At 41.8% G+C, this 17678-nt stretch overlaps 1 protein-coding gene across 5 annotated transcripts in view; it reads right to left on the minus strand.

Annotated features, from left to right (window-relative positions):
- Positions 1–17442, minus strand: part of PLCB4 (phospholipase C beta 4) — a 420918-nt gene extending 403476 nt beyond the window's left edge. For 2 of the 5 annotated variants that reach the window (XM_067707497.1, XM_067707492.1), the window contains exon 1: positions 17274–17442. The gene's annotated coding sequence lies outside the window, so the exon portion shown is untranslated. Of the gene's footprint in view, positions 1–7292; positions 7422–17006; positions 17155–17273 lie in introns of those variants that run through there. The other 3 variants (XM_067707493.1, XM_067707494.1, XM_067707495.1) reach the window with 2 other exon arrangements.
- Between the last annotated feature and the right edge of the window lie 236 nt (positions 17443–17678).

Genomic DNA, 17678 nt, shown 5'->3' on the forward strand with positions numbered 1-17678 from the left:
GTGTGCCTGAGCTGGGTCTGGCTCCAGATTCAAGCACTGCAACTTGCTAGCTGTGTAGCCCTGAACAAATTACTTAAATGGGCCTCAGTCCCCTTATCTACAGAATGGGAATACCTGTCACCTCTCTCACGGGATTGATGGAAAAGACGATGAAGAGGAAGAGGACAGTAACTTACCCAGCTAATCAGTGACAAAGCTGGGACCCCACAATACACACTCACAACCATTTTGTTAAGCTGTCTCCCAGATGCATTATGCCCAGTTGTAAGTACCTGGTAGAATGTGTGACCTTTACTAAGCACTTGAAAAATGTTGGTTCCCTTCCCAATACACTGATGCTATCTATACTGGAGAGTAAGTCTAGGAAGGTATTTTCTGTATGGGACCCTCAACTATAAAACACATTCTTTTCAATCTAGATACAATGTGTTTCAGATAATCACTTTTTCTTCTGCCATGTTAGCTTTGCCTAACTCTGTAAGGTCATATTGTCTAAGTGAGTAAAGCAGACAGGGTAGAAATTTCAATGATAATTTTATTCATATCACTTTTTACACTACAAAATGAGTCATTCAATGGACACAATTTAACATATTCCTCCAAAAAAAAATAAAGTTTAAACATATCATCTTGTTCAAAGAAGAAAGAGACATTCCTCCAGATGACCAGAGAGTCACAGCCTCAGGACTGTAAGGCCAACCTTCAGTTTGGTGAAAGATTATTCAAAAAAGGAACTCTTTCTCATAGGTAAGTCTGTACTGTATAAAGTGAATCCCAGTATAAAATGTTCAAGAAACTTGGCAACTTTCTGGATTATTTTTATTACATAATTGAGCATGTTATAGGAGTAGGCATTTACAATCACACTGGGCTTCATGTTTTCAGATTCTAGGCAACTCTCCTAAACTCTCTTATAGTCGAGGTTATAATCAAGGTCAACATATTTTCAACCCAGGAAAGTGGATGTCAGCAAGGTAAACAGTTGCCCACAGTGGCGCCCCACAAACCACATGAAATTTAAAAGTAAGACAAAACTTGATAACTAATGTTAAAAAAATGCATCACTTGGCTACCAATTTTAGAAACAGCAGAGTGCATACAAATCCAAAATAAGACATACAAAACCATCAAATAAGGAAGAGAAGTGGAAAAACAGTATGCGGTCAATGTCCACATCTTTCATACTCATTTTAGGAGACACTTAAGAGCCTACTGTGTGTTAGGTCCTGCACAAATTTAATTTTAAAATTGAGAATAATTATGAACACTTGAAAGCACCAAAGGGCTCAAAATTAGTTTATTCAAATAAATTCAAATGAATTCATGTGGTCACGGAAACTTAATGCACATAAATGAGTCAAGACATCATATTATCTTGACCCTATTCTATGTTGTAGCTATGTCAGGTTCTGGGTAGAGTATTTTAAACAAAATATTGAATATATCATATCTAAACTACCAAATTTCTTCATGATTTAAGAAAATAGCACTAGATACTGTTTAAAAAGTACCAAATCCAGCAAAATACTACATTACACTTACTGAAAGTTCACATAATTTATTCTCCACAAAAGAATATTAGAAAAGAAAAGCACCAACTACCTAAAGAGAAATTAAAATATTTCCTGGACTACTCAAAAGTTAAGTTAGAAGAAGCAAAAACACTTTTATTTTGCTTAAAAAAACTTACCCCAGGACTGAGATTGATAGCAGAGAAATTCAATAATTACACATTACCTATCAAATTGTAAGTTAGGCAATGATTCAAGTTCCTAATTATGGAAAGTTTTACGTGAAATGTTTCAACCATAGGATACCTTAAAGAAGGATGGGAAATTCACAGAGGAAAAATAGATGATGGATAGATATACAGGTAAACAGACTAAAGGAAATACATGATTTATCTAATCCTTTCCCGTAAACAAACTGACTCATGAAAGTTCAGAGAAAGCAAACACCCTGTAAACTAAGCCAAGTCGAGACAAAAATCACCTTTTGAGATTAGGAATATATGTTCCAATACCAAAATTATTATTCTGAAATGATAAAAGAGCAGATGTGTTTTTTATCATTATTCTAATTGGACCATTCTGTTTTCCTAAATATTATCAAGTTCATTCCTTTAAATAATTTATTTAACAGACTATATACGTGCTAAACATTGTGCTAGGTGAATGAGGAAACAGAAATAGGCAACCTCAGCCTAAGGAAGCTCTGTGTGTGTGTGTACGCGTGCACGTGCATGTGTGCGTGTGTGTGTGTGTGTGTAGGGCTGGGACGCTGGAAATTAAACAAGTAAACAGAGCACAGTGCCATGAGTGCTATGGAGACAGCATTCATAAAAAAAGAAAGGGTGGAATAATTCAAATCAGTTATATTATTTTGGTCTGTAATACTTTGTTTGGTTTCTATATCAGTAGGACTGCTTTCAGCTGCATGTAAAAAAACCCCACTGTATTCCTTTGCTAGGGCTGCCATAACAACAAAATACCAGACTAGGTGGCTTAAACAACAGAATTTATTTTTTTAACAGTTCTGAAGGTTGGAGGTCCAAGATCGAGGGTTGTTTTCTGGGAACGTTCCTTGGCGTGAAGACAGCCACCTCCTCACCGCGTCCTCACACGGCCTTCCCTCTGTAGGCATGCACACACCACTGCCTTCTCTCCTGCATCCTAACATCTCTGCTTATAAGGATACCAGTCAGACTGGATTAGATCTAAGAGCTTCATTTTAACCTTATTTATCTCTTTTAAGGCCTTATCTCCAAATACAGTCACATTCTGAGGTACTGAGGGGTAGGGCTTCAACCTATGAATTTTGGAGAGACACAGTTCAGTCCACAACAGCCATCAAAGTGACTTAACCAGGGCTTCCCTGGTGACGCAGTGGTTGAGAGTCTGCCTGCTGATGCAGGGGACACGGGTTCATGCCCCAGTCCAGGAAGATTCCACATGCCACTGAGCAGCTGGGCCCGTGAGCCATGGCCGCTGAGCCTGCGCGTCCGGAGCCTGTGCTCCGCAACGGGAGAGGCCACAACAGTGGGAGGCCCACGTACGGCAAAAAAAAAAAAAAAAAAAATAGTGACTTAACCAAAGAGTCACTTACTTTTCTCAGTTAACAGGAAATTCATAGGGAAGTTGATCAGGGTTGATAAAGCCACGCAAGTAAGGCATCCAGAAACTGGACACCTCCATTTCCTGTCCGGCCAACCTCAGTGTATGGTTCTCACTGTCACAACCACAAGACAGCAGCTACAAGTGTCCAGGAAGGAAAGGAAGGAATCAGGAGGAAGAAACCTACGTCTCCCTGGTCAGAACTGGGTGAGCCCTCCTGGCTGCAGGGAGGCCAAGGAGAGGAGTATTTTCAAGTAGACACATTGCTACCCTGAACCAAAAAAACAGCTCCATCAGAAAGAAGGGAGAGAGAACTATGTCCCATGCACCTCACTGACCACAGAAACACCATGTAGACCTGGGTCTATACTACTGATCAACCTTGTGACCTTAAGTAAATGCTTTCATCATTCCGTTCTCTGAGTATGGAGGGGTGGGAATGGTACCCAGACTGCAAAATCGCTGTGAGAATGAAATAGGGTTGCATGAATCAGAAAGCCCAGGGCACACTACCTAAGCCCTAATGGACCTGGGTCTGAGGCCTGGTCTTTAGGTATCCTGGGGAGTCACAAGATTCTAAAATATCACAGAGCACCCAGTCAAGACTCAAAAAACACCAAAGAACTGACTCTATTTCTTTATTGTGTGACTTTTCATGTATTCCAGTCCACAGCGTGGCCAGAGAGCCTGCAGTCTCTGACTCTCGTGTGTGTGTGTGTGTGTGTGTGTGTGTGTTTGTCTGTGTGTGTGAACGCACACACATGTTTGCTGGGGGGAAGGGGGGGACTTCCTTTCTGATGGTCTTATACCTTTCATGAGGGTAGGAAGCACCAATTTACTAGTACTTGTGTTCCTTGCATCACATCCTTTCTCATCCTTTCGTAATCAAAAGGCTGCTTTCAGGAATTTCTCTTGAGATATTCTAGACCAGAAACCTATTTAGCAGTGAGGTATACCTTCCAGGGAATTTATGCCTTCACCTCTCCAGCAAAGCTGGGAGAGCCTTACATGGAGGGGATGAAGAAGGAAAGGGAAGTTGTGTGTGTGTGTGTGTGTGTGTGTGTGTGTGTGTGTGAGAGAGAGAGAGAGAGAGAGATGACATACTTTAACTTCTGTAACAGGAGGTGTTTAGAAAATATTTAACATAGATCAAGAAACAGCAGTGCAATCCTATAAAAATATGTCAATAATTACTAGTAGAAATAGCAAAAAAGTTGAAAGTGGTTCCCACTGGAGTTGGGGTGGGGGAACAGGACTGCAGACCAGGCAAGGGAGTGTAGTTTTTACTAAAGCCTTTTAGTATTAGTTGAATATTTAAAACTTGCATGCGAATATTGGATAAAAATCAGGTATACATTATAACTTTTCAAAATATATTGTACATATACTTCAATTAAAAAAACTAAAAAAAAAAAAGAAAGAAAGAAAGCTGGGACAGCCTTGGTTTGATAAACAGTGGAACTTTTCCAGAAGGTTTTTCAAACATTTGCTGCTCTGATTTGAGGAGTGGGTTCCTTCTGGTTGTCAACCTTGATGTAAAATCTGTTGGTCCGTCATGTTTATAAATTCAAGCTGAGAAAATAAAAATTAACATGTGACAGAACGGTTCAAGAGAGCTTGGTTCAAGCAGAGTCACTTTCAGGATAGGTATTAATACCCAAATCATCTGTGCTTTTAAATTTCCTCCTTTTCCTCTGATAGCTGCACAAAAAAATCTCTGTGTGGGCTTCCCTGGTGGCGCAGTGGTTGAGAGTCTGCCTGCCAGTGCAGGGGACACGGGTTCGAGCCCTGGTCTGGGAAGATCCCACATGCCACGGAGCGACTAGGCCCGTGAGCCACAGTTACTGAGCCTGTGTGTCTGGAGCCTGTCTCCGCAACAAGAGAGGCCGCGATAGTGAGAGGCCCGCACACCGCGATGAAAAGTGGCCCCCACTTGCCGCAACTAGAGAAAGCCCTCGCACAGAAACGAAGACCCAACACAGCCATAAAAAAATAAACAAATAAATAAAATTAAAAAGAAAAAAGAATGATCCATGCTTTAAAAAAAAAAAAATCTCTGTGTGTTACTTATGACAGATGGGAGAGGAACTTTACCCAGTTACTTTGAAAGTCTTTCAAAGGGAATGAAAAATGGACAGAATGAGGCCAGACTTGAGATTCTCGGAGGGCCTCACAGGTCCAAAATGGCTCTAAATAAAAGGAAATATTCATCTGTATTTCCACAAAGCTATCGTAAAAATTTCTCCCATCAGCTGCAATAACTAAACTGTCACCCTTCTAAATGTTCTCTCCATTCAAATCTGAAAAATCATATATCTCGTAATTAGCATACTTAGCTAGCACTTTTTCAACACAAAGCTAAAAGAAATTTTCTAAATCCCAAAAAGATGCCAATTGTGAAGAAGGAACCTCATAAACGCTACTGACACCACAGGCTTGGGGAGGGGAGAAGGTGAAGACTGTTAAAGCCACACTTTTCATAAGATTCAAACCGATGTCCTGAATAATGAGTTCCCTCCTGATTTGGAAAAGATGCTCTCCTAAAAACAACATTCAGCAGAATATTTTCCTTCAATTAAGTAACAGCTCTCTTGCTTTCTCTCTTTGGCACTGGTTCATTCACAGGTCATTTGGAAAATAAAATGCTACAAGAAAATAAATACAAAGCATTTCAGATTACCAGGAGACCCACTTAATAAAAATAATCTGATTAAATAAATGTTTTTTTCCTCTAAGTTTTCAGCCAAGTTTGAAATAAGAGAACTTCTCTGATTTTGGGTCTAACACACTGTAAGAAAATTTAGCATAACTTGATTAAAATCGAACCCATAAAATAGAAAAAACTATATGAGAGTGTACCCACAAGCAATAAGTGACAAACTATCTTCAGGGAAGTGTCTCCTCTGGTTCTAGTATACTAAGAAATTGAAATATCCGAATCCCTGTTAGCAGAAATCACGAATACAGACTTTTCAAGTTACTGATCATCTTTCCAAATGAATTGTTGTGGTACTTCTCAGCAACCAGTGTAAACAATAATGGAATACTTTTTACCCTCTGTAATAAGTCTGCAGATGACTTCAATTTATTAAACGTGGCACCTCTTCTGCTTATTCATCAGATTGGTTTCCTAACTTGGCAATAATGGCAGTTCATTATTCATTCATTGAAGAGACGCTGAATTAGTCTCTAATATGCAGATTCTTCCCTTCCCCAGGAAAGTCATGCTATGGCTAAAATTTGCAAACCATTCAACAGAAGAACTGAGGGCGGGACACCAACCTAGAGCTGAAATCAATGAAGGCTTTGAGGAAAAAATGGCAACTGTGCGAGGTGTGTAAGGGCCTGTAGGATTTGCCAGTTGAAGAATGGGGTTTAGTGCAAAGTCAGCACAAGCACTGTGGCCACAGACTTTATGTTCCTGGGATTTTAATACAGCTCAGTATTGTTGACCCAAACAAAGGTGTTAAAACTTCACTGCAGAGGTTTAGCCACGGATGGTTTGTATTTGGCAAATTAGGGGAATAAAGTTAAGTCCTGAAAGCAACAGGGCACTGTAAAAGCATTTTAGAGGTAATGCTATAATAAGATCTGCTGTGTGCAAATGACTTTAGCTGAATATAGAGACTGGAGTAAAGGGGTAAAAACGTAAACTTATAAAGTAGTTGTTTATTTGTCTCTCTCCTCCAGGGAACTGCAAACCCCTGAGGGCAGAAGCTGCAGCTTGCTCACTGTTACAGTACCTGATACTCACTTAATAGCTAATAGAAAACATGAAACATTGAATGAATGAGACAGAAGGCAATAGGAAATTGATTGAAAGGTTATTGGAACAACCAAGGCATGAAAGTTGAGGACAGAAACTTAGGTAGCATCAATAAGAATAGAGGAATGGATAGAAATTCAAGATATTAATGGTAAACTCAAATAATTGGTGACTGTTGGATTCACGAAGATTTAGAACCTAAGATGAGACATAGATCTGGAGTGAAGTTGAGGACTTCTGTTTCGGGCACACTGATTTGAAAGTAGCCGTAAGACTTCAATGTCAAGATCTCCAGCAGACAATGGGATATAACTGAAGCTCAGACAAGTCAGGGATATGGGAGTCATCAGTGAATAAGTGGTTGTAAAAAAGGTAGAAGTGGGTGAGTTGTCTTGTACTGAAAGAATATGTACCATAAGAAGAATCGAGAGCAATTCAGAGACCTCCAGAGGATACCATTTTAAGGGCTGGGTGGTGGAAGAGGTGCTCAAGAAGGCCTGCCTCTGATATATGAAAACAGTATCGAACGGCCAAGCAAGGCCTAGGAATCAGGAACTTCAGGAATCTACAAGGGTAACAGCAAAAATGAATTCATCTAGTGCAATTCCTTCAGAGTGAAGGGATGCGACTTCCCCATTCACCAACTTGGGGAATTTGCACAGCAGCAGTTGTTAATAGTGTCTTGGTTTTTTGTACCATAAAATGTGGAGGGAAGAAGAGATGAATTCTGTCATTCCTTCCAGCAGTCTGACTTTATGATTCTAACCAATTCATTGCTTGTTCATTCAGGACAAGTACACAAACTAAACAGAGTCCAGAGCCCAGAGTCTTCACCTTTTCAAACAACAGCACCAAGAAAACAAGGGAACAGATGAGCCTGAAATCTCAGAGTCTTACTGTCATGCTGAACAATGGGAAAACACAGCTTGTTCATTTCTCCTCAGTGATGCTAATGATTCAGTTACATTGACTTCTTTGAAGAAAAATTACTGTTAATAACCTTAATTTCCTCCTCTTCTCTTTCCCCTGGTACCTGACATTTTAGATAAAATGTTTTCATAAAATATTAAAAACAAAGGAATTATATCTTAGGTATCTAACTCCATGTTGTTTATGGACTTTATGAATCCCTTCTGTCTCTTCTTTCTAGAGCCTACAGTTTTGGTTCTTCAGGTAAATACATAAAGTTTCCCATTCTGCTCATCTCCCAAGAAGCACAATCCATTCCAAGTGAAAAAAAAAAAAAAATTAAGTGTTACTCTAAGGCCCACCACACATCTTAGTGATATCAGCCATGTGACGTTATGGGACATTCCCGACTTCCATTTAAATTTAGTCCTCATGGCTACAGTTTTCTTTTCTTTGGCCACAAAACCAGACCACAGGCTTTCCAGCCTGGCCTGACCCACGCACACCTCTGCTCTAGAACAGCAGGCAGGTAGAGCGTGCAGTTTGCCAGCCCAGACCCATTCACCATCCTTGTTCACTCCTGCCTGCTCCTGCCCTCTAGTTTCTATCTGAATCAGCTAATGGAAGGCACCAGCCAGAGTCTAAGGGACAAGAGGAGAGTGATGTAGTTATATTTATTTCCCTGCCATCTTCCCGCAGGGACATTACAGGTTGACTGTGTCCCTCTACAACAGGATACATCTCTTGTAGGACAGCTTTTCTTGCCCCTTTACTTAGAGTAGGAAAGCTCCCCATCGTTGCTAAGTCCCTCTTCAGCCCTCACCCTGGTTGTGGTTTTGTTCCCTACACCTGCCCATACCTCCTGAAGGGTCTCCTTATGAAGCCTTCTTCAAAGGACTCAGTCGACACCCACCATCTGTTCCCCGGCAGGCCCTGAATGACACAAGATTAAAGAGTGACCAGGTGGGGCCCTCCACTGCGGCTTTCAGAGATATCATCAAAGGAAATTGTCTGTAAATTGTAAAATGCTATGACATTTCCATGAACAAAACCTAGTACAGACTTTCCTGAATATGCAAGGTTTTAATGCCAAGGAAACATGACTGAATCCTACCATATTTCTACAATTCACTGTGTGTTATAAAAATAAACACGCAGAAAGCATATAATCAGAATCCGAATATCACTGCCAACCTCACCAGATTTTTTCTTAAAAATGGGTATCTGGAGAAACAGATGAAAGAACTGAATCCATCTTTGAAAACAGAAACAATATTTCATTTCCTGCTATTTATCCACATCGAGATTTACTAACTCTGATAATATGATACTTTAGGGTGATTCCAAGTCTTTCAAGGGATGTCATAAAATTCTAAAAATTAACTAATAATTCACTTCATATTATTGAAAACAACTATAATTACTGAAGTTAACTTCTGAAAGAAGTTGAGAATCGGTGACCTAGATTTTCTGTATTTTTCCTAATGTCTCTAAATGAAAATACAGTGTAGTTTCTAATTTATACAGCCCTTTGTCTATATATCACTTCTAACTAGCATGGAAATTCACTTCAGGTATCTATTAAATAATAAAACTCAATAAAATAAATTTATCTCTGAATCTTCTAATTCTCAAAGTAGAAAGTAGAAGGTAAAAGAGATTCTTAAATAATTAAGTACTTGAAAGTCTAAAGCTATAAATACACCTGGATAGAATTTTTAGCAATGAAATTAATTTGATTTTCCCAGGTCAATATCAACCTCTGTTGTCTGTGCAGCACCTCACTTTTTTGACCATATATTCAAGGGTGTTTATGACATGTCCCTGGTCTGAGGAATTTAGAGGTTCACAGCTAACCAAATTGATCAGAATATAGATTTTCAACTCAGATTCTACTCAATATCTCTTTACTAACAATTTTTTTAATTGGCCTATTAATTGGTAAATTCTTTTTGATTAAGTATTGTATTTTCAAGGAATTTTAAGGACATAGACTATTTCTAAAGTCATTTCCTGGTGTACTGTATATAACTGAGATCCAACTGAACTAGTAAAGCAATGAAACAATGTGGGGCATGCTTCAATTAGACACCATATTCATAATTTGAGGTTCCAAAGGCAATTTGGCAGTGCTCCCTCAAAATGTAAAATGGGCATACCTTTTTGACCAAATAGTTCTATTTCTAGGAATTTATCTACAAGAAATTCTCACACATGTGCTTGAAGACATAGGTACAAAGATCTTCAGTCTTTCAGTTTGCAACAGTGATAACAGGAGAATGGTTAAAATAAAACACTGTACACCCGTAGTTTATTTATGGTACTACTAGAGTTTATGTAATGTTAGAAAGAAAAATATAACTAGTATATGGACATGGAAAGATCACCACAACATACACTAAGTGGCAAGTAAGCAAGTCGCAGAAAAACATACACAGTACGATCCAGTTTATGTAGTAAGAAAAAGGCATGTATATGTACTTATATATGTAAATGCATAGAAAAAGGAGAAGAGAGAGTGCTCTAAACTGTTGCCAATGGTTATATCTGGGTATGGGTGTAGGTGGGAAAGGTTGTTTTACATTTTGTTTCTGTGCTTCTGCATTATCACTGCAATTGGAACATATTAATGTATCACATCCATCATTTTAAAAACCAATGAAGACAAAAAATTAATAGAAATTCTAGAGGGGGCTCTGGTGATTTATCCAATGATAGTGCATCAGCAGACATCCTATCTCAAAGGACTTCAGTTTCATTTGATCCATTGGGATTCCTCCTTTAAGAGCCAAAAGAAAATGAGGGCTGTTAAGTAGATTGCACGTTGAAACACCGACCTGCAGAAACAGATCTACATTCTGTGTGCCCAGGACAAATCCAGCAACTACCAAATAGCAGGGGGAACATTTTGTGACTGGTTAGAGTTCAGATCAGTGATGTACACAAGAGACCCTCCATGTCCCCATAAATGGAGTCACGCATTTCTCCACACTTAGGTGGTCTTATTTCAAAGGAGCCCGCGAAATAGGAGAGAAAGCCCTGGCCTTCCTCCTTCAACTCTGCAGACTTGCTAACATCTTAGAAAAATGAGGGAGGGGAAAAACAGGCAGAAATTCAGACTCTGAAACTAACGTCCACTGGAAACAAATGGCCATAACCACCTTTGTAAGAAATTTAACAGGGGGAAGAAAAGAAAAGCATGAATAAAGAAGGCACCATGCTTACTTAATCAAGACAACACTAGTTCACAAGGTTTCCAAGCACTTATACTTGACAAAGCTCAAAGTGGGAGCTCATGAGCCGAATATGTTCCACGAACGTGTTTTGTTTCGCCAGCCCGTGGGCTGACATGTTTGTTTCCACTGTAATTATTTCTAAAGTTTTTGCAATGATATCTCATGCTTTAAAGAAATCTGTATTTCATGCTTCTCTTGAAAATGAAGACGTGCTGGCAACCCTGAGCCCCACGCCCACCTGGCAGAAATCTAATAGACCTGGCCCCCAGGAAGGGTCAGGGCAGAGCTCCCGATGCACACGGCCTCCCCATCCACTAAGGGGGCTGACACCTGGGCAGCCCCATGATGCTTACCTGGCCCTCAGAGGAATCAGAGTGGGTCACACCTGATTGAAACCATGAGGAGCCTCACCCAGGAAGAGCTGGCCCTTCAGAAAACTAAATTAGGTTTTAGCCTACCCTGAAGCAGCATTTAGTAACCTCCCTCCCAGGTATCTGCAGAAACAAAAGCATCTAGGATTAGATAAGGGCACGTGGTTTTATCTTCAACTTCCCATTTCAATTCTGTGGTCAAGGCAGGGTTGCCAGAAGCTTCTCTGTCATACCTCAGCCCCGTCACTTAAAATAATGGTCTCAAAAGTTTTCACTGTAGCAAACCTCTTGACAGCATGTACCTGAGTGGCAGGTAACACAGCACAGTGGTTAGAAGTTGGAGTTCTGGTGTCAGCCTACATGGGTTTGACTTCCCATCTCTAACTTTCCCTCCCGGAAGTGAATAACTTCACCTTTCCCAGCCTCAGTTTCCCCATATGTAAAATGGAGATACTATTAGGAACCGCCAAGAAAAGCTGTAGGGAGAGTTAAATAAAGTGGCACATTTTAAGAGCTTAACCTACATCTGTGGTTTTGTTACTGTTGTCGCCATCAGCGTGCCCGCAGAAGCCCGTGGGGAAACAGGAGTCACGACACCTCCCCGTAAACATCACAGATCCCCAAATTATTCTGGCAGATGCCCCTCTCCTTCCAGGCGTAACTGGCTTCATACGGTCCTTTTTCAAAGCCTGGCTGGGAGACACAGACGCCCTGAGGATAGCTTCCAGCTCACTGAGTTCTTCGAAACCCCCCAGTCACAGAACTTCGAGGCAGTTAGGGCTGAGTTAACATGAGGCCCCTCTGTCCAACTGCAGTCACAGAGTCAGGCAAGTCCAGAGGAAGATCTGGCATTCACAGTAGCCCTAAAAGGTAACTAGAACTTCTGTGTTAGTAGAGGGGCAGGGCAAGTGTCCCTTGTTAACAGTTTTACAGGAACTGGCACAGCCTGCTTTGTACGGATAGGCCACTGGCCTTTGCCCCCTATGGAGGAGGAGAACAAGGGGGTGAATAGTCATACTGGTAGCCAAGAGCATTTGTAGCAATAGCAGCAGTAACACAACAGCTGGCATCGTTCACACTACACTGCAGGGCACTTTTGCCTTATAGGGTTATCCTCCTCATTTACAGATGGGGCAACAGACACTCAAGAGTCACATACTAACACATGACATGGCCAGGATTCAAGCTTGGGTCCACCTGATTCCAGTACCCGAAGGTCACAGCAACTTTACACTGTTGAAAGCAAACCCCAACTTACCGCCCCCCGCCGCCGCCAGCTGCCTCCAAGAGGAAGCATCTCGAGAGCAGTGGTCCTTTAACTTGAGTGGGTCGCAGACCCCCCTTCAATGTGATGAATCCTACAGACCCTTCTCAGCAAAATGTTTTGAAATGTATAAAATTAAGTACAGAAGAAACCAATTATATTGAAATATACGTACCAAAAAAAAAAAAATTTAAGGCACACATAGTAACGTACGTGCTTCTTTTTACAACCCATTAAATGCCGAGACTCATCAGTGACTCTAATACCTGCCCTAATTGTCATTTGGAAGTAAGTGAAAATAAAGATGTATTTGCCAGCTAGATGGACCTACCAAATGCCATCATTAGGCCATTAGAGGGTGGTCCTGAGGTGAAGAGCTCCTGTCCTGGGGGAGACAGCAAAGATGTCAAGTGTAAATCTAGTGGTCTGTGTTCTCTTCTCTCTGAACGAGCTGCTTATAATTAGTTTCTTTGCATTACTGTCTTCCTCCTGCTCTGAGGAAATGGCTACTTCATTCATATCAGGGAGCCAACCACCTCCTCTAATTGTTCAGGAGGAGAAAAATGCTATAACAAGGGCACTATATCTTAAAGCAATGATTTGACTGCCCCCAGGGTGGCTCGGTGGACAGAGGTGGAATTTCCTAGCCCTCTGCACACCAAAGGATTAGGGGACAAGGGCCCTAAAGGAGACTCCTGGTCAAGGGGATAAGATAACACTATCTTGCAGTCACATGGTATGCGACCTTCTCACTGAAGGTTCTCTAGGTAGTAGGCAAAGGGGTGTGCAGAGAAAAACCGTCTTCTGATTTATGTCCCTTTCATCTATTTTTGATTCCGCAAAGAAAAGGAAAGTAGATGGAGTTCACACAGAGAAAACAAAACCTCTGCTGGCCCTTCATCCTCTTGAACATAAGGATCTCCCAATGACTCTGGGGTGAATTTTAAAAGCAGGCTTCATTCCAGTAAGGACAATGCAAACTTCTCACTCATCTACTTGGTGATGCATTTTCACCCAGCTCTCCTTCCCCGGGGGTGAAGTAAACCCATTTATATATCTGGTGAGCTAAAGAGTCCCAGCCTGTGAATGCGCAAAAACTTATCTCTTTCTAAGGCATAACTAGATAAGTAATATTACACCTTGAGGAAGTATTTCTACTTCCAAGGAGGAGGCTTGATCAAAAGAAAAACTATGAAACAGAAAAACAAATATTGAGGAATGAAAGAATGACCTACACAGGGTTATTATAGTTCCTAAATATTACAGAGAAATAGAAGAGTGCAGAATGGACAGTACTGAGAATTACTGAGTGTCCTCACAGATAGTAAAACCACAGAAACTCAGCGATGAAGAGCTGTATTGATTTCCTGATAGGTGGTAAGTCTTTTTGGCAGGCACTAATAAGACACACAAATTCACATTACATGGTGAACAGCAACTATTTTAGAAACTTCAGTCTGGACATGAAATATACTAACTGTGATCATTAAAGCGTCTCCATTAGTCCTTGACCTCATTCTGCATATCAAACACACAAGTTCTTGGTTTTACAGAACTCACTGTGATAGATGGCTTATTAAAGACCTGGGTCCTTCGTGCTAATAAACACGCTGTTTCATCCTTACTTTACGAGTGGTCACAAACGACGAAAATTCAGTCACAGTCTGCAAAATAAGTTTAAGTTTCAAAGAATATTTTTACCTCCCCCAAAATACTTGAGCTCACTATTAAAGACATTTGTGGAGAATGTAAGAAATACATAATCTTTCTTTCCTGTGACTGTATTACATAAGGGCTGTGATCCACAAAGATCAAATTTATTCTCAACACAAGGTTTTTAAAGTAAAAAATAAACTCGGCAACTAATTACTAATGTATTTTTTAAAAAATAATCCACAGAAATAATTGATAGAATGAAGGAATTAGATAATTTAAGTTTGCCAGCTACATCTGAAAGTTTGGGGGAAAAAATGCAGACACAAAATCCAGAAGCCGACTTATCTATCACATCTTTTCACAAATTGGCATGCCATCTGATGGGTTCAAGGAAAACAACACAACAGCACTAAAACTCAATTTTACCTCAATTTTAACTTGGAAGATGGGTTAGGGCTGAATATCTGTCAAGCCTTAGACATCATTTCAATTCTTAACAAATCAAACCCCAAAGTGAATTTACTAGTATCCTAGGAAAATACCATGTGCATTTGGATTGCCAAATGTAACTGTCCCACGTTGCCAAAATCAGCAGTACGCATTAATCTAAAGATGTTGGATTTGTTCTTAAGAAAGACAAAATAGCAAGGCCAAAAGCACTGGCTAAGTCTCTGCTGGGGATGAAATATTTCAAAGAGGTGATACCGATTTAAAACTCCATTTCTGCAAAATCATTCTGGTAACGCTTAACACTTTTTAAACTTCCCTATTTCACTATCTCATTAGGCAAAAACACACCCCCTCAAGATTCCAGGGCGTAGAAGTAGTTTAACATCAATCACATTTTTCAGGCACACCAATTTTAAACTTGCAAAAGAGTATTTTAGAACAAAGCTCTCTGTGTGGGTGTACATTTGTAAAATAAAGGTAGCATTATCCCAACACATATCAACGTGTACCCAGTGATCAAATGGAGTCTTAGAAATTCTGTTTTGACAGTTACGTGTAGAATAGCATTTTCACCAGCGATTAATTCAGAGCTAGGTAGTGATATCAAAGCTAAATCAAAACTAAGTTGGGATGGCTGAATAATAATATAGTTGTAGAAAAGTATAATCAGTAATCTAATATGGGCTACCACAGATATGTTATAATAAGTTACTCTCAAAGCGTTACTAGTTATGGCAGCAAAGTCTCTCCTGTCCATAAAAATGCCAATAAAAAATGTTATTCTGCTTAAAAAGTGAATTTTTATGAAAACAGGTGTTCTTTCAAGATGGCCATCATTTATTAAACTTCAAAAGGAAGATGACATAATAGATAAAAACACCAGCTGAAAAATATGCAAGACTGTCCTATCAAAACACAGCATTCTAGATTACATAATACGGATAAGGGCAGATTAAATCACATGCCCCTGCCCAGCTAAATTTTTGTCCTTCTGCATGATTCTAATAACTTAGGCCACTGAAGTTTGAAGCACACAAAGTATTAGGTTCTCAGTTCAAGCATGTATTTTTGAAACCAAGAGTCTTGAAAAAACAAAAAGGATAAAGTTAAAATTTACACACACACACAAATATGTTTTTTTTCTGAAGAATACAGTTCCTCGGACACCTTATTAACCTTGTAGATAGACTGCCCAGATAAAGTCACTAGTTGCTTTTACTGGTCAGTCTACTTTATGAACCCGATTTCTCTTTAAAGGGGAAATAACTATTTTAGATGTTATATAGCTAAAGTTTGAATGACATCATTACCAACGAAACAGAATTATTAAACAGCTATCTCCACACACTCAAAACTTAATTTACAGGCCACCATGTATCACATTTACGGTAAAAATGGTGACCTTCCATGGACGTTTTGGCCAGAATTAAATTTCGAACATGTGCTTTAGAACAATAGGTAGAATCACCTCAAGAGTCATAAAGAAAAAAAAAAAAAAGTCAGAGGGCCATCTCCCAAACACATGCACATTTATGAAACTATAATGTGCCTTTGCATTTTTCTCTAGAAAAAACAAATGCTAGTTTTATGATTCTAGATTAAGTTGCACTGAGTCACACTGGGAAATTGAAGAACTCCGTATTTCCATACTTCTGTAACAGTACTGCCTACAAAGTCTACAGTCAGAAGTATTGTACTATGTAGACAGGGTCTAATTAGTTACGGAAAAGGCAACTTCAAAATTCTGAAAATAAGACAACCTTTAGTCTCCATCATTTGTATGCTCTTAGGAGGCTGGAACACAGCCCCCAAAGAGTGCCGGCCTGTCAGTGTTGTCTTAAGTGGAAATGGTCAGTCATTTCTATTATTTCCCCAAAAGAGGTAAGAAGAGTCACACGCATACACATTTACATGGCGTTGCACGGTGCCGACAATTTCCAACCAAAATAATCATATTCACGTCGAGCCGAGCTATTTCTAGCCAGAAGCGGCGAATGTCTGGACTGAGTCTAAGGAAACCCAGCGGGCGATGACTACAGGGGAAGGGGGTGGCGGCGGGGACCCCCGCCTCCCGCGCGCGCCGGGCGCCTGGCACCGGCACCTGCACCGGCTCCGGGGCTGGGCATCTGGGTGCGCGCGCGCGGGCGCGCGTCCGGGACGCACCCGCCGGGAGCAAACAAGCCCAGCGGGCCCGGGCGGGCCGGAGCATCCTCGGGCGGGACCCGGAAAGCCTTCTCCTACCTGTCACTTTGCCTGGAGCAGCTGCCGAGGATGCGGCCACGGCCGCCGCCTGGAGACCCAGTGGGTGCGCGCGCGACTGTGCGCGCGCGTGTGTGTGTGTGAGCTCTTGTTTGCGGTGCGGCTCACTAACTGCTCCCGGCGCTACCAACCCCCTCCCCGCAGAAAGCTCCAGCCGCCGAGCCCCCTCCTGGCGCGCGGGCCCGCCCCCCGCCCCGCCCCCGCCCCGCCCCGCCCCCGCCCCCTGCCTCCAGGGCGCTAGGTTCTCACCTCAGCCCCCGGCGGGGGTCTCCGCGGGTGCTCCCTAGGCAAGCAGCGGGGCACCGCCGGCCCGCTGCGCCCGCCCTCCCGCCGGGCTCGGCGTGTCCCGGCTCCGGGCCTCGCGGCCGGCCGCTCCCTCCTTCCCAGCCCCCGAGTCTCCCTCCTCGTTCTCGCCTCCCGGCTCTGGAGCCCGAGCTGTCGCCTCGCAGCCCCAACCTGCCCGGGCTACGGAGCATGCCCAGTGCGGCGCTCCCGGCCGGGCTGGGGGTGGGCAGGGGCCGGGCCGGCCGCGAGCCAGCGGGGCGGGGAGGGGGCTCCAGGGGTGGCGGCCGGGCTGGGTGGAGGGCTGCGCCGGGAAACGGTAGGTGGGGCGCCCGGGGAAGCCGCCCCGCAGCGCGCTCCTCTGGGGTCTCT

Source organism: Pseudorca crassidens, chromosome 15 (genome assembly GCF_039906515.1).
Source record: "Pseudorca crassidens isolate mPseCra1 chromosome 15, mPseCra1.hap1, whole genome shotgun sequence".
Lineage (NCBI taxonomy): Eukaryota > Metazoa > Chordata > Mammalia > Artiodactyla > Delphinidae > Pseudorca > Pseudorca crassidens.